The 14,728-nt window shown below is 40.5% G+C and overlaps 1 long non-coding RNA gene across 11 annotated transcripts in view; it reads left to right on the plus strand.

Moving 5' to 3' along the window:
* Positions 1 to 14,728, plus strand: part of LOC134760542 (uncharacterized) — a 105,581-nt gene that overhangs the window by 18,595 nt on the left and 72,258 nt on the right. For 9 of the 11 annotated variants that reach the window (XR_010138199.1, XR_010138203.1, XR_010138201.1 and 6 more), the window contains exons 5-6: positions 1,138 to 1,266; positions 6,182 to 6,316. This is a non-coding gene — a long non-coding RNA (uncharacterized LOC134760542). The remainder of the gene's footprint in view (positions 1 to 1,137; positions 1,267 to 6,181; positions 6,317 to 14,728) is intronic. The other 2 variants (XR_010138197.1, XR_010138204.1) reach the window with 1 other exon arrangement.

Below are 14,728 nucleotides of genomic sequence, written 5' to 3' on the forward strand. Positions count from 1 at the left end.
AAGAGGAAGTTCTATGGTAGATGAATAAAATGACATCTAAACTGTTCTCTGAGGCTACTGAAGTTCTGTGGATACCTTACAGCACAAAGTTCAAGTGTATGCCCACAACTCCTCATGCCACAAGATGTGACACCTTTCCAATCTCTTTTTGCAAGAGTTTCCAATTCTGTCTCTTTTAAGGGTACTTTTTATACCCACATATTCTGGATTTTGTAGGGCACGCAAAGACAAGATGGGAAGGGGTCTTCCATTTGTTGATGCCAGTTGCTCTATGGACCAGGCCCTGCTCATGCATCCATGTAGGTTCTCTTATCCCCACATCAGCCATAGCCCATAGGCATTAACTGCCATTGCACAAATGAGGAAATTAAAACTCTGAGAGAATATGCAATCTACCCAGAGTCATGCAGCTTGTGTATGTAAGTGCTGGAATGAAAATCCAATCTGTGTGAGTCCCAAGTCCCCTTCCACCATATGGTGTCCATTTCATTTTGCAATCAGCTTGGCTGGGATATGTCTGCCCTAAAAGATATTAAGTAGGAATACTTGTCTCTATACCTTAACCTGACATCCATGGGCTTGCTTTTTGTATTTGGAGGTGTCATAACATTATAATAATAATTTGACTTTATTTGAACAGTGAATATTATACTACTCAGTCTAGAGATTTATGGCATCCCAGTCTAAACTGGATGATAGCAATGAAGCTTCTTCAAGGAGACAAGTATGAGTAATAAGGTAGTAATAAGTTGAATTTCTATGGAGTTGCCACTTCTGAATTAAAATTAGTTGAGGTTAAGTAGATATTCAAAAATATTGCAATAATCTTTACTTGAATAATACATTTATTATTTTTTACATATTTATTTATTTATGGAACATAGATGTAATTTTAAAACAGAATTTTTGCAAATTGTATTAAAATATATTAAAAACATAATACATTATGACCCAATAGAGTTTTTCAAAGCAATTCAGTGTTAGTTTAAAATGTGAAATTCAATCAGTATAATTCATCATAGAATACAGAGTGTACATCAGTATAATATATATATCAAAATTGGAAAGAAGTAAATTTATCTTTGTTTTGTAATAAAGTGAAATTAAAATTTTAATGAATTTCCACTTTCATTTTAGATTCCGGAGGGAATCTGTGCAGGTTTATTACATGGGTGTATTGTGTGATGCTGAGATTTGGGTACCAAAGAAGATGTGAGTGCCTGTCTTGAACTTGCACCCAGAGCAATCTCCCCTGATCAGCAGAGGGTAAATTAACTTGAATTACACTTGAATTTCTTAGTAGAGCAGGTCACAAAGGGCAAATTGTGGTCCAGAGACAAAAGTGCTCGATGGTCTAAAATGAGCCTGCCGTGTCACTGAGGGTACAGGTCTTCACAGAAATATATTTCAGAAAGGGGTCAAACCCTTGTTTAAAGATAAATGTAAGCTGGGTGTGGAGGCACACATCTATAATTCCAGCTACTCAGGAGGCTGAGGCAGAAGTATCCCTTGAGATCAGGAGTTTAAGACCAGCCTGGACAACATAGGAAGATTCCATCTCAATTTTTAAAAATGAGAAAAAAAAATAGATAAACTTAAGCCTATAAAATTTTAAAGAGTTTATTTGAGCAAACAGAGATTCATGGATCAGGCAGCACCAAACTGAAAGTGGTTGGAGGATCTACTGAAGGTGTTTGTAAGGAAGGCTTTTATAGGGTGAATATAGAAGTAGAGTAGAGAAATTATTTGATTGGCAAAAATTTGGGCAGTTGCATTATTTGAACTATCCTGGTGGTAGGTCTCTCATTACACAGCTAATACTCAGTGGGCCACTTGTTGATGGGCTAAGCTTGTTTCATTTTGTCTATGTAGAAACCCAGGCCATGGGAGCTATCTCAGCCTGATGCTCTCCCATTACGATATTTTACACCTTCTTTCTGTATCAGGGTAAGCGGGGGTCTTCCCCAGGAGGGTTCTTACCACCTTGTTTCCCTCAGCAAAATGAAACTGTCCCTTTTGCCTCTGTAGACAATCTTCTGAACAAGACATTCCTAATATTCTTATCTCATCTTATTTTATCTTATCCTCTTCTCTGTACCTTGTTTAGATGTTTCTGGAACACTTGTGTGTCTTGCACCCATCTCCTGCATTATTTAGGCAATCCTAAAAGAAGAATGCTAGGATGGATTGGTAGAGAACTGCTGGCATATTGAGCCCTCTCTCTTTGTATCTGGAACTTTCATAATTACCTTAGTTCCCCATGCCAATTTTGCACTTATCTTTGCTCTCCACTTCAAAATACACTTACCTCTGACAGAAGCTGAGTACATAAAAGGGACCTTGTCCAGTGGTACTTATGAGGCAGAAGACATGATATAGTTAAAATTATAAACTATAATCACTATATAGTTGTATACTATATATAATCACTATATCACTCCCGGGTTCAAGTGATACTCCTGCCTCAGCCTCCTGAGTACCTGGGATTACAGGCATGTGCCACCACACTCGAATAATCCTATAGGTTTTAAAATAGGAATAGATTTTCTCAGCTAAACTGAAGGGAAATGCTAAGGAGAGAGTGAGATTTGACTTGATAATTATGTGTCTGAATGAATCAGCCAATTAATAAAATAAAAACAGGCTGGGGATCATTTGAGTCCAAGGGTTTGAGACCAGCGTGATCAACATATCAAAACCCCATCTCTACAAAAAATACAAAAATTAGTCAAGTGTGGTGGCTTATGCCTGTAGTCCCTGCTACTTGGGAGGCTGAGGTAGGAGGATCACCTGAGCCTGGAGATATATGGGCTGCAGTGAGCTTTGGTCATGCCACTGCACTTCCAGCCTGGGTGACAGAGTGAGACCCTGTCCAAAGAAACTAAACTAAAATGAAATGAAAGCAAACACAAGACAAAAATTGATGGACTTATTTTAACATACAGCATGATGAACACACATAGATAATGATACTAACCCAATGGGTTTTTGTCAATCAAACCCATAGTCACTAGTCTAAAGGAAATAGGAATAATGACTGTGAATTTATAACCATTTACAACATTAGAAATACAAAATACAAATTATCATCAGATATATCAGACTCACAATTATTTGACCTTTTAAGAATTCATCCTGCTCTCCATAATGAATAAGAAAATATTGATAATTATTTTTTCCCTTAACTTAGCCCTTCATGCTCCTGAATCTCTGAATTTGTATTTACATATTAACACTCTTTTTTTTGTAATTATTTTCTGCAGCTTTTTTCTCTTCACTTGAGACATCTCCTATATTCTCTTTACACTTTTCCACAAATGACTCAATTCTTTTCATAAGTTTCATTGATGCATTCCATGTATGTGATGATAGTGTAATGATAAATTATCCATGTGGTTTCCCTCCACTCTTGTTCATTATTCAAGTGACTCTTCTTGGTTTAGCAACAGGCTAAGAGGTATCTATGACATTTTGTTCAGGTTAAGCAGAAAGAAGAAAACAAAATCTACATTCTGTTTTTTATATTTTAAACACAAGCCAACAAATAATTTGGAAGGACCCATGATTAGACAGGGAGGATTTTATGCTCCTTCAAGAGTAATTGAGATTGTTTAATTGTATGGAGGAATGAGCATATCTCAAGGGGAATCGAGAAGATATAATATTTGGATGACAGAATCATTAAGAACTGGCTTTGTACCCTGGCTACACCATTGCACACAGGAAATATTAGGGTGCAGTGATGCATGCCTGTAATCCCAGCACTTTAGAAGGCTGAGGTGTGTGGATCACCTGAGGTCAGGAGTTCAAGACCAGCCTGACAAACATGGTGAAACCCCATCTCTACTAAATACAAAAAATTAGCTGGGTGTGGTGGCACATGCTTCTAATCCCAGCTACTTGGGAGGCTGAGGCAGGAGAATCACTTGAACTTGGGAGGCAGAGGTTGCAGTGAGCTGAGATAGTGCCATTGCACTCCAGCCTGGGCAACAAGAGCTAAACTCTGTCTCGAAAAAAAAAAAATCACAGCCCCAGCAACTTTTTCACATAGGATGATTAAGGATTCCAGAGCCCATGCTACCTCTAGGGGCTCCTACCCCTGCCACGCCACACATGTATCTTGACAGGGCCTGTTACAGAGAAGAAAAGGCCAAGTAAATTAATATCACAATCATTGCCACATACCCACCAAAAGACTCAAATTAAAATTTTGACAAAATTAAGTGTCAAGAAGAATGCAAAGATTTGGGAATTATCAGACTTTGTAAGACTGTCCGTTGGTGTGTTAACATTGGGATGAAACCAATAATACCTAGTAAAACTGAAGATATGTTTACCCTGTAACCTATGGTTTCACCTCTTGCTTTATACTGTACATAAATACTCACTAATGGTAACCAAATAGAAATACAAACATGTTCACAACAACATCATTTGTAACTGACAAAAATGAACACAACCCACATGTCCACCAACAATGAAGGGATACACTCTGGTGTACTCTATTTTTATTTATTTTTTTATATTTATTTTATGTATACAAATATAAATTTGTATATATTTTTTGAGACAGAGTCTTACTTAGTCGCCCAGGTTGGAGTGCAGTGGTGCGATCTCGGCTCACAGCAACCTCTGCCTCCCGGGTTCAAGCAATTCTCCTGTCTCAGCCTCCCCAGTAGCTGGGATTACAGGTGCATGCAGCCACTCCTGGTAAATTTTTATATTTTTACTAGAGATGGGGTTTCACCTTGTTGGTAAGGCCGATCTCAAACTCCTGTCCTGAGGTGATCCACCTATCTCAGACTCCCAAAGTGCTGGGATTACAGGTGGCAGGCACTGCGCCTCGGTATTTTTTTTTTTTTTTGACACTGTCACTCTATTGCCCAGGATGGAGTACAGGGTGCCATCTTGGCTCACTGCAACCTCCACCACCTCCCAGGTTCAACTGATTCTCCTGCCTTAGCCTCTCAAATAACTGGGATTACAGGCACACACCGCCACACCTGTCTAATCTTTTTTTTTTTTTTTTAACAGAGTCTTGTTCTGTCACCCAGGTTGGAGTGTAGTGGTGCAAACTTGGCTCACTGCAACCTCTGCATCCCAGATTCAAGTGATTCTCCAGCCTCAGCCTCCTGAGTAGCTGAGACTACAGGCATGTGCCACCACGCCTGGCTAATTTTTGGTATTTTTAGTAGAGATGTGGTTTCACCGTGTTCGCCAGGATTGCCTCCTTCTCCTGACCTTGTGATCCACGTGCCTTGGCCTCCCAAAGTGCTGAGATTACAGTCATTAGCCACCACATGGCCTAATTTTTGTAGTTTTAGTAGAGATGGAGTTTCAACATGATGGCTAGGGTGGTCTGGAACTCCTGACCTCAAGTGATCTGCCTGCCTCGGCCTCCCAAAGTTCTGGGATTATAGGCATGAGCCATATGCCTGGCTGGTGTACTGTTTTAATAGAATGCAGAAACAATGCTAAGTGTGAATCTTAAATACTTAATATTGAGTAAAATGGGCCAGATGCACCAGGATACAGACTTTTACTCCAATTATGTAAGAGAAAAACCAGGCAAAATCAGACTTTACTTTAGGCATATAAAAAATGCATAATAAGGCCAGGCACTGAGGTCAGGAGTTCTAAACCAGCCTGACCAACATGCAAAACCCCATCTCTACTACAAATACAAAAATTATCCAGGCATGGTGGCACATGGCCCATGCCTGTAATCCCAGCTACTTGGGAGGTTGAGGCATGAGAATTGCTTGAATCTGGGAGGTGGAGGTTGCAGTGAGTGAAGATCATGCCACTACACTCCAGCCTGGGTGACAAAGTGAGGCTCCATTTCCAAAAAAAAAAAAAGATATAAAATACATAATAAAATTATAAAGAGAACCAAGGAGAGGATGGCAGATATCCACAGGTAATGTGGATATCTGTTATATCTGTTACTAATAAGGGGAAGGAAGACTTTAGGATCAGTTAGGGGCATACAGAGGACTTCTCGGTGGTGATAGTGCTCTATTTCTTCACCAGGATAGGTATCACACAGATGTTTATTTAATAACTATGTATCCATATCTTTGTTTGTATATTTTAAAATAAGAGTGAAATAGAGGAAAGGAAGGTGAATGGAAAGAGATTTCTCCATTCATCAAAATTTTAAAGTCATGTTTTTCCTCAGGTTCTTCTCCAAGCTCAGTCTGAAATGGTGAAAGCAGCCAAGCGTGGTGGCTCATGCCTGTAATCTCAGCATTCTGGGAGGCTGAGGTGGATGGATCACCTGTGGTCAGGAGCTAAGACCAGCCTGGCCAACATGGTAAAACCCTGTCTCTACTAAAAATACAAAAATTAGCTGGTCGTGGTGGTGGGCACCTATAATCCCAGCTACTCAGGGGGCTACAGTGAGCTGAGATCACACCACTTGACTCAAAAGAGTGAAATTCTGTCTCAAAACCAAACAACAACAACAATGACAAAGGAAACAGGAAAACATCCTCAATAATACAGGACTTATTAAACTAGGGTGCAGCCACTCATACTGTGTCTTGATTTGTAGATTAAGAAAATGATGACCCTTCCTAGGTACTGATTTAGAGTGACATTTCTGTGAAAATAGAGAAATACTTACATATCCATAGAACATATATATGTATTTAAAATTGTATATGAGTATGACATACACATACATATTTGTGTGTATGGCATCTGCATCCTTGTATGTTTAAATACAATCTGGCAATTGCATTCTTTGGTATATACCCAAATATTTGAAAACTTATATCCACTCAAATCCTGCACATGAATGTTTACAGCAGCTTATACACAACTGAAAAAGACTGGAAGTAACCAAGATATCCTACAATAGAGGAATGGATAAACTAACTCTGAAACGTTCATACAATGGAATATTCTTCATGAATAAAAAGAAATGAACTACCAAGGCATGAAAAGACATGGAGGAATCTTAAACACATATTTCTAAGTGAAATAAGCCAATACAGAAAGGCCACGTAGTATAGAGTTCCAATTATATGGAATACTAGAAAAGGCAAAACCAGGCAGATGGTATTATAAAAAGTTCAGTGGTCGCCAGAGGCTTGAGCAGAGGGAAGGATGAATAGGTGGAGCACAGAAGATTTTTAGGGCAGTGAAACTTTTCTGTGTGATGCTATAATGGTGGATATATGTTCTTAAGCATTTGTCAAAGCCCATAAATGGTAGAACACAGAGAGTGAATCTTAATATTGGCCATGAACTTAATAATATCGATATTGGCTCATCAAGCATAACAAATTACCACACTAACAAGACGATAATAGAGGAAGTGTGTGTACTATGGTGTGAGGCAGCTATTAGAGCTCAATATGCCTTCTGCTCTATTTTTCTGTACACCTACAACTGTTCTAAAAATTAAGTCATTTATTTATTTATTTATTTTTATTTATTGAGATGGAGTCTCACTCTGTCACCCAGGCTGGAGTGCAATGGCGTGATCTCGGCTCATGGCAACCTCTGCTTCCCGGGTTCAAGCGATTCTTCTGCCTCAGCCTCCTGAGTAGTTGGGATTACGGGCACCAGCCACCATACCTGGCTAATTTTTTGTATTTTTAGTTGAGATGGGGATTCACTGTGTCAGCCAGGATGGTCTTGATCTGCTGACCTCGTGATCCATCCACCTTGGCCTTCCAAAGTGCTTGGATTACAGACATAAGTCACCACACCTGGCCTTATTTATCTTTTTGAGACAGGTTTTATCTCTGTCACTCAGGCTGGAGTGCAGTGGTGCAATCATGGCTCAATGCAGCCCCAACCTCCAGGGCTCAAGTAACCCTCCCGCCTCAGCCTCTTGAGTAGCTGGGACCACAGGCATGTGCCACCATGCCCAGCACATTTCTTAGACCTCTGAAAAGATGCTCAACACCATATATCACAAGGGGATTCAAATTAAAACAACCATGTGATACCATTACACATCTCTTAGACTGGCTTGAATGCAAATACCAACACCAAATGCTGGTGAAGATATGGAGTGACAGGAACTCATCTCTATTTCTGCTGAGAATGCAAAGTGGGACAGCCATTGTGGAAGGCAGTTTTGCAAGTTCCTGCCAGTCTAAACATATGCTTACCATACGATCTGGCAAAAAAATGAAATTTTAAAAATATATTTTATATACTTAAAACATATACATTTAAATAAATATATAATTTATATATATTTAAAAGTATATATATTTTTATTTTTTGTAGAGACAGTCTCTACAGACTATAGCCTGCAGAAGCTATTAATTTAAAAAGCATTTTAAACTCTTGAACAAGAAATTATTTGAAGAGTGAAAAATAAAATGATAGAGTACTGATTGGTAAATTCCAAATGTTGTATATTACATAATTTGGATTAATTTTAAATTCCAAAAAGTGAAACTTTAAAAAATATTTTAAAAATTTCCTAATCTGAATTCCATCCTAGTTCAAAACATTCAAGAGCTGTTTTCAACGGAGAGATAAGTGGTCAACAAGTTCTTAGGTTTTGACTTTGTTTTCTGACTATTTGTGTTTGTGAAGGGTGAATTTTTAGATTTTGTTCCTTTCTTCTTAGGGTATTGACTAATATTTTATTAAGTCAGAGAGACAGTAAATTAGAATTATCTGTTTGTCCATTTTATCTGTTATAAATATTTCCTCCAAATTCACTTATCTAAAGTTTTTGGTGTATTTAGTCGTGTGCGGTGGCTCATGCCTGTAATCTCAGCACTTTTGGAGGCTGAGGTTGGTGATCACTTGAGGTCAGGAGTTCAAGATCAGCCTGCCCAACATGGCAAAACCCGGTGCCTACTACCATACAAAAATTAGTTGGGCGGCTTGGCGTGGTGGCTCACTCCTATAATCCTAGCACTTTGGGAGGCCAAGGTGGGCAGATCACCTGACGTCAGGAGTAAAGAAACAGAGAGTAAAGAATTTCTGAGACCAAAAAGTCTGAGAACAGCTGCTCAATATATTCATTCAACAAATATTTGTCTCCTTACCATGTGCATGGTACAGTTCTATGCTCTAGGGACAAATAGCATTGAACAAAACTGACAATATCTCCTGCTCTCATCAAGTTTACATTCTAGTGGACATAATAGAAGAACAGAGATGATTTGTCAAAAATCAGTCCAGGCACAGTGGCTCATGCATGTAATCCCAACACTTTGGGAGGCCAAGGCAGGGAGATCACTTGAGGTCAGGAGTTCGAGATCAGCCTGGCCAATATGGTGAAACCCTGTCTCCACTAAAAATACAAAAATTAGCCAGGGCTGGGTGTGGTGGCTCACCCCTGTAATCCCAACACTTTGGGAGTCCGAGGTGGTTTGGATCACCTGAGGTAAGGGGTTCAAGACCAGCCTGGCCAACATGATAAAACTGTGTCTCTACTAAAATACAAAAAAAAAAAAAAATGTTAACCAGGCATGGTGGCTGATGCCTGTAATCCCAGCTACTTGGGAGGCTGAGGCAGGATATCACTTGAACCTGGGAGGCGGAGGTTGCAGTGAGCCAAGATCACACCAATGCACTCCAGCCTGGGTGACAGGGCGAGACTCCATCTCAAAAAAAAAAAAAAAAAAAAAAAAAAAAATTTAAGTGCTATGGAAAAAAAGGGAAGCAGTAAATAGTTTCAATTTCAGATAGGATGATCTCTGACAAGACAAGAATGATATTAAGACATGAAGAAAATTAAGACAAAGATCCTTACAGGTATATGGAGGAAGAGCTACTTTTCTTTCCTTTTCTGTTTTATTTATTTATTTTTTAGACAGAGTTTCATTCTTGTTGCCCAGGCTGCAGTGCAATGGCACCATCTCAGCTCACTGCAACCTCCACCTCCCGGGTTCAAGTGATTCTCCTGCCTCAGCTACTCTCCCGAGTGAAAGGTGACCAAGAGAGCCATTGAAAATAGTGAGAGTGGCCGGGTGCGGTCCCAGCACTTTGGGAGGCTGAGATGGGTGGATCATGAGGTCAGGCGTTCAAGACCAGCCTGGCTGAGAGTGTGAAACCCCGTCTCTACAAAAAATGCAAAAATTAGCCAGGCGTGGTGGTGTGCCCCTGTAATCCCAGCTACTCCAGAGGCTGAGGCAGGAGAATCACTTGAATATGGGAGGTTGAGGTTGCAGTCAGCCCAGATCATGCCACTGCACTCTAGCCTGGGTGACAGAGCAATATTCTGCCTCAAAAAAAAAAAAAAAAAAAAGAAAAGAAAAGAAAAAGAAAATGGTGACAGCACCATGTTTAAAAAGTGGTCCAGGCACTGGGGTAAGGGGTGAGTGTCAGCCAAGTCATCAGCTGTCAGAACAGGAAGACATCAAGTAATATATCAAGTTGATATATTGAGAAGGAGGATCTGCCTATTATATAATACAGAGATAAGCACTCAGATATATAGATTAGAAATAGTTTAGAAAATTTAAACATTTGATTATTCAGGAAGTAGACCCGGGAGCATTGGAGAAACAGGGTGGGGGAGTAGACTGCATGGAAACCTCTTTCTTAGTTTGTGATTTTTCAATTATGCACATAGGTTTCTTACATAACATGGAAAATTCAATTAAAGAAGAAACAACATTGTGTTCTGAGGTCCCAAATGTTTAGTGATTAATTAGAAAGACTCACAAAACCAAGTGAAGCTGTTATATTCATAGTTTATTACAACAAAAAGATACAGATTAAAATCAGCAGCAAAAAAAGGTGCACAGGGCAGAGTCCAGGAGAGACAAAACACAAGCTTCCAGTTGTCCTCTCCCAGTGACATCGTGTGGACAGTGCTTAATTCACCCAGCGATATGTGGCAAAAAGTACAGAAAATACTCCCCAACAAGAAGCTTACCTGAGCCTTGGTGTTGAGCATTTTACTGGAGGTTGGTCACACGGACAAGAGCACCCACTTGGATGACCTTAGTTTCTCTGTCTCCACCCTTCCCAAGGTCAAGCTGACACTGCATGGTCCAAGGTCTCCATCATAAATCACGTTGTTAACTCCCAGATAGGCAGAAGATTCCAAGGACTTAGACGTTATTTCCCGGGAGCTAGATTAGAGCCAAACCTTTCTTTGGAGTGTGCCAGGTTTGGGCAATTCAGGCCTACTAAGTTTCCTTGACTGCACACAAGTGATAGTATGTAGGAAATGATTACTCGCATATATTGCTGGTGAAAGTACAGTGTTATATAACCCTTTGGAAAGAAATCAAGTGTGTAGCACATAAACATTATATTTGGTTTGTTTTTGTTTTTGTCTGAGACAGGGTCTCACTCTGTCACCCACACTGGGGTGCTGTGGCATGATCACAACTCACTGCAGCCTCGACCTCCCAGGCTCCAGCTATCCTCCCACCTCAGTCTCCTGAGTAGCTGGGACCACAAGCACCTGCAAGTACACCCAGCTAATTTTTGTGTTTTTTGTACAGATAGGGTTTCACCATGATGCCCAGGCTGATTTCAAACTCCTGGGTTCAAACAATCCCCTACCTCAGCTCCCCAAAGAGCTAGGATTACAGGAGTGAGCCACTGCACCCAACCTATATTTGTATATACATTAAATTGTATATGTTAGGCCGGGCACGGTGGCTCATGCCTGTAATTCCAGCATTTTGGGAGGCCAAGGTGGGCTGATCACTTGAGGTCAGGAGTTTGAGAGCAGCCTGGCCAACATGGTGAAAACCTATCTCCACTAAAAAAACGAAGTTAGCTGGACATGGTGGAAGATGCCTGTATTCCCAGCTACTCAGGAGGCTGAGGCAGGAGAATCACTTGAACCAAACAGTGGAAGTTGCAGTGAGCCGATCACACCACTGCACTCCAGCCTGGATGAGAGAGCAAAACTCCATCTCAAAAAAACAAAACAAAAAAATTGTATGTTATTGTATGTATGTGTATATATTAAGTTGTATATACACATATTAAATATATATACTTATATTACACTTTATACACATACAGTTGTTTCCTCATGCAATTTGTTTCAGCAGAAGTAAAAATTAATAAAGATATAAGTAGAAGAATATTTACAGAAGCGCTATTGTTGGTGGCAAAAGTACTTTAATATCTTAAAATGCTCATATAATGAAAGATACTTTAACTCTTACAAAGAATGAGTTAGCTTTTTATCTACTATAAAGGTATCCTAATATCTTTATACCTAAAGTGATATATGTGGGCAATTGTTATATTAAAAAAGGAGAATGCTTTATAATTAAAGAAAAAAGAAAGAAACGTTATATAGTAGCCCTCCCTTATCTGCAGGAGATGTGTTCTAAGACCCGCAGTGGATGCCTGAAACTTGGGTAGCATTGACCCAATTGCTGTCAATCAGAACACATTTCTGTTTATGATTTCCAAGCACAAATTTAATGCCTTTTTCATCTTAACTAAGCACTTATCACACACATGGCTGTACTTTTTAGAGCTTGGGTTGCAACAAACAATACTAACAGAAATTTATTTTTCTTTCTTACATTTTCACCATCAGAGGATTTGTTCTTACCATTGATCTTAGCAACCTGAGCACATGACTTCTCTCTTTTTCTTTCTTCCTTCCTCCCTTCCTCTTTCTTTCTTTCTTTCTTCTTTCTTTCTTTTTCTTTCTTTCATCTTTCTTTTTTTCTCTTTATTTTATGTATTTACTTATTTATTGAGATGGAATCTCAGTCTGTCACCCAGGTTGGAGTGCAGTAATGTGATATTGGCTCACTGCAACCTTCTCCTCCTGGGTTCAAGAGATTCTCGTGCCTCTGCCTCCCAAGTAGCTGGGATTAAGGTGCTCGCCACCGTGCCCAAATAATTTTTGTACTTTTTATAGTGATGGGGTTTCACCATATTGGCCAGGTTAGTCTCGAACTCCTAACCTCAAAAGATCCACCCGTTCCAGTCTCCCAAAGTGTTGGGATTACAGGCATGAGCCACCACACCTGGCCTATATATTCTGTTGTTTGCTGGCCAATACTTATATGAATCTTGGAGAACATCATGGAAAGATACTCATCATCTTGTTAACTGGTTATTTCAAGAGTGGAACTGGAGGGGGAATACTGCCTTTCCTGTGTATTTATTTGTAATGTTTCATTTTCATTATGAACATGCATTATTTTAATATGTTTAAATATTAATAAAGAGAGGTAAATATATGTAATTTTAATTCAAGCTGAAATCCTCAAGGCAATCACATATAATTAAATAGATGGAGGAAAGAAAACGTTTAAAATACCTGAAGTAAAAGGAGGGAAGTCCGGGCAAGGAGGCTTATGCCTATGTCAGCACTTTGAGAAGCCATGGCAGGTGGATCACTTGGGGTCAGAAGTTCGAGACCAGTTTAGCCAACATGGTGAAACCCTGTCTCTACTGAAAATACAAAAATTAGCCAGGCATGACGGCATGCACCTGTAATCCCAGCTACTTGGAAGGTTGAGGCGGGAGAATCGCTTGAACCCGGGAGGCAGAGGTTGCAATGAACTGAGATTGTGCCACTGCAGTTCAGCCTGGGTGACACAGCGAGACTCTGTGTCAATCAATCAATAAAAGGAGGTGGCAAAACACAAGTAAAAAATAAGTGATTCAAAAGTAGCAATGTACCATAATGCCTAAATTTGTGGGATTGGCAGGGTGTGATGGCTCCCGCCTGTAATCCCAGCACTTTGAGAGGCCAAGGTGGGTCAATCACCTGGTCAGGAGTTCAAGACCAGCCTGACCAACATTGTGAAACCCTGTCTCTACTAAAAATAAAAAATTTAGCAAGATGTGGTGGTCGACACCTGTAGTCCTAGCTACTAGGGAGGCTGAAGCAGAAGAATCACTTGAACCTGGGAATCAGAGGTGGCAGTGAGCTAAGATTGCCCCACTGCACTCCAGCCTGGGTGACAGCAAAACTCCCTCCAAATAAATAAATAAATAAATAAATAAATAAATAAATAACTCTTTGTGGGACCAATTCCAATTGAGTCCAGGGGAGCACAAACTGGCGACCAACATCCCCCCTCAGATCCCTTCAGGGTCGAGAGAGTGCATCTGGAACAGACTGGGAAACTCTAGCAGGCAAAGTAAGGTGCCAGGAATAGACACCACCTGACACATTCTCCATGTTCCCTCCACCCACCCCTCTCCCCACCAGGCTTCCATCGGGCTCCAATTCTGCACTCTCCCCAAGAGCCTCAGATTGAAACATTGCAAGGAAGACACCGATACTCAAAGTCACAGGCTTAGGAATCTGAGCTACAAAGAAAAATGAGCCCCTGCTCCCCCAACTGCCCGGTACTCCCCTCAGCACTGCTGCCGTGCACCTGCCCCCTCCTCCATAATTTGAACTGTCCTCACAGAAGCTGGACACATGGCCGCCTGTCAGGAAAGAGAGGACCAGCATGTGGCAAATGCCTGGGGTATGTAGGAGCAGATGGTGAGATTAGCACAGGGATGTAAGAAACAAGTGGTTCTCAGACCAAAGAAGACTTTGCGGGAGAGCGCACATTAGGCCTTCACGGGGGCGTGCGCTGGACAGGAGCTCCCCAGTTACCGAAATAATTATCTGAGAAAGGCTCTGATCTGACCCGAAATGCCCTTGAATCCCGTGGCAATGCCTCAGCATCTGGCAGTAACAGGCTTCTGTGCCCAGAATCTCTATGTCTGGAGGTCCTGCCTCCACCAGCCTCTCACAGTCCAGAGGTACCTCCCATTGGCGCCTGATGGGTTAGGGAGGCTGTTCTTC

This window comes from Pongo abelii, chromosome 19 (assembly GCF_028885655.2).
Source record: "Pongo abelii isolate AG06213 chromosome 19, NHGRI_mPonAbe1-v2.0_pri, whole genome shotgun sequence".
NCBI classification, from domain to species: domain Eukaryota; kingdom Metazoa; phylum Chordata; class Mammalia; order Primates; family Hominidae; genus Pongo; species Pongo abelii.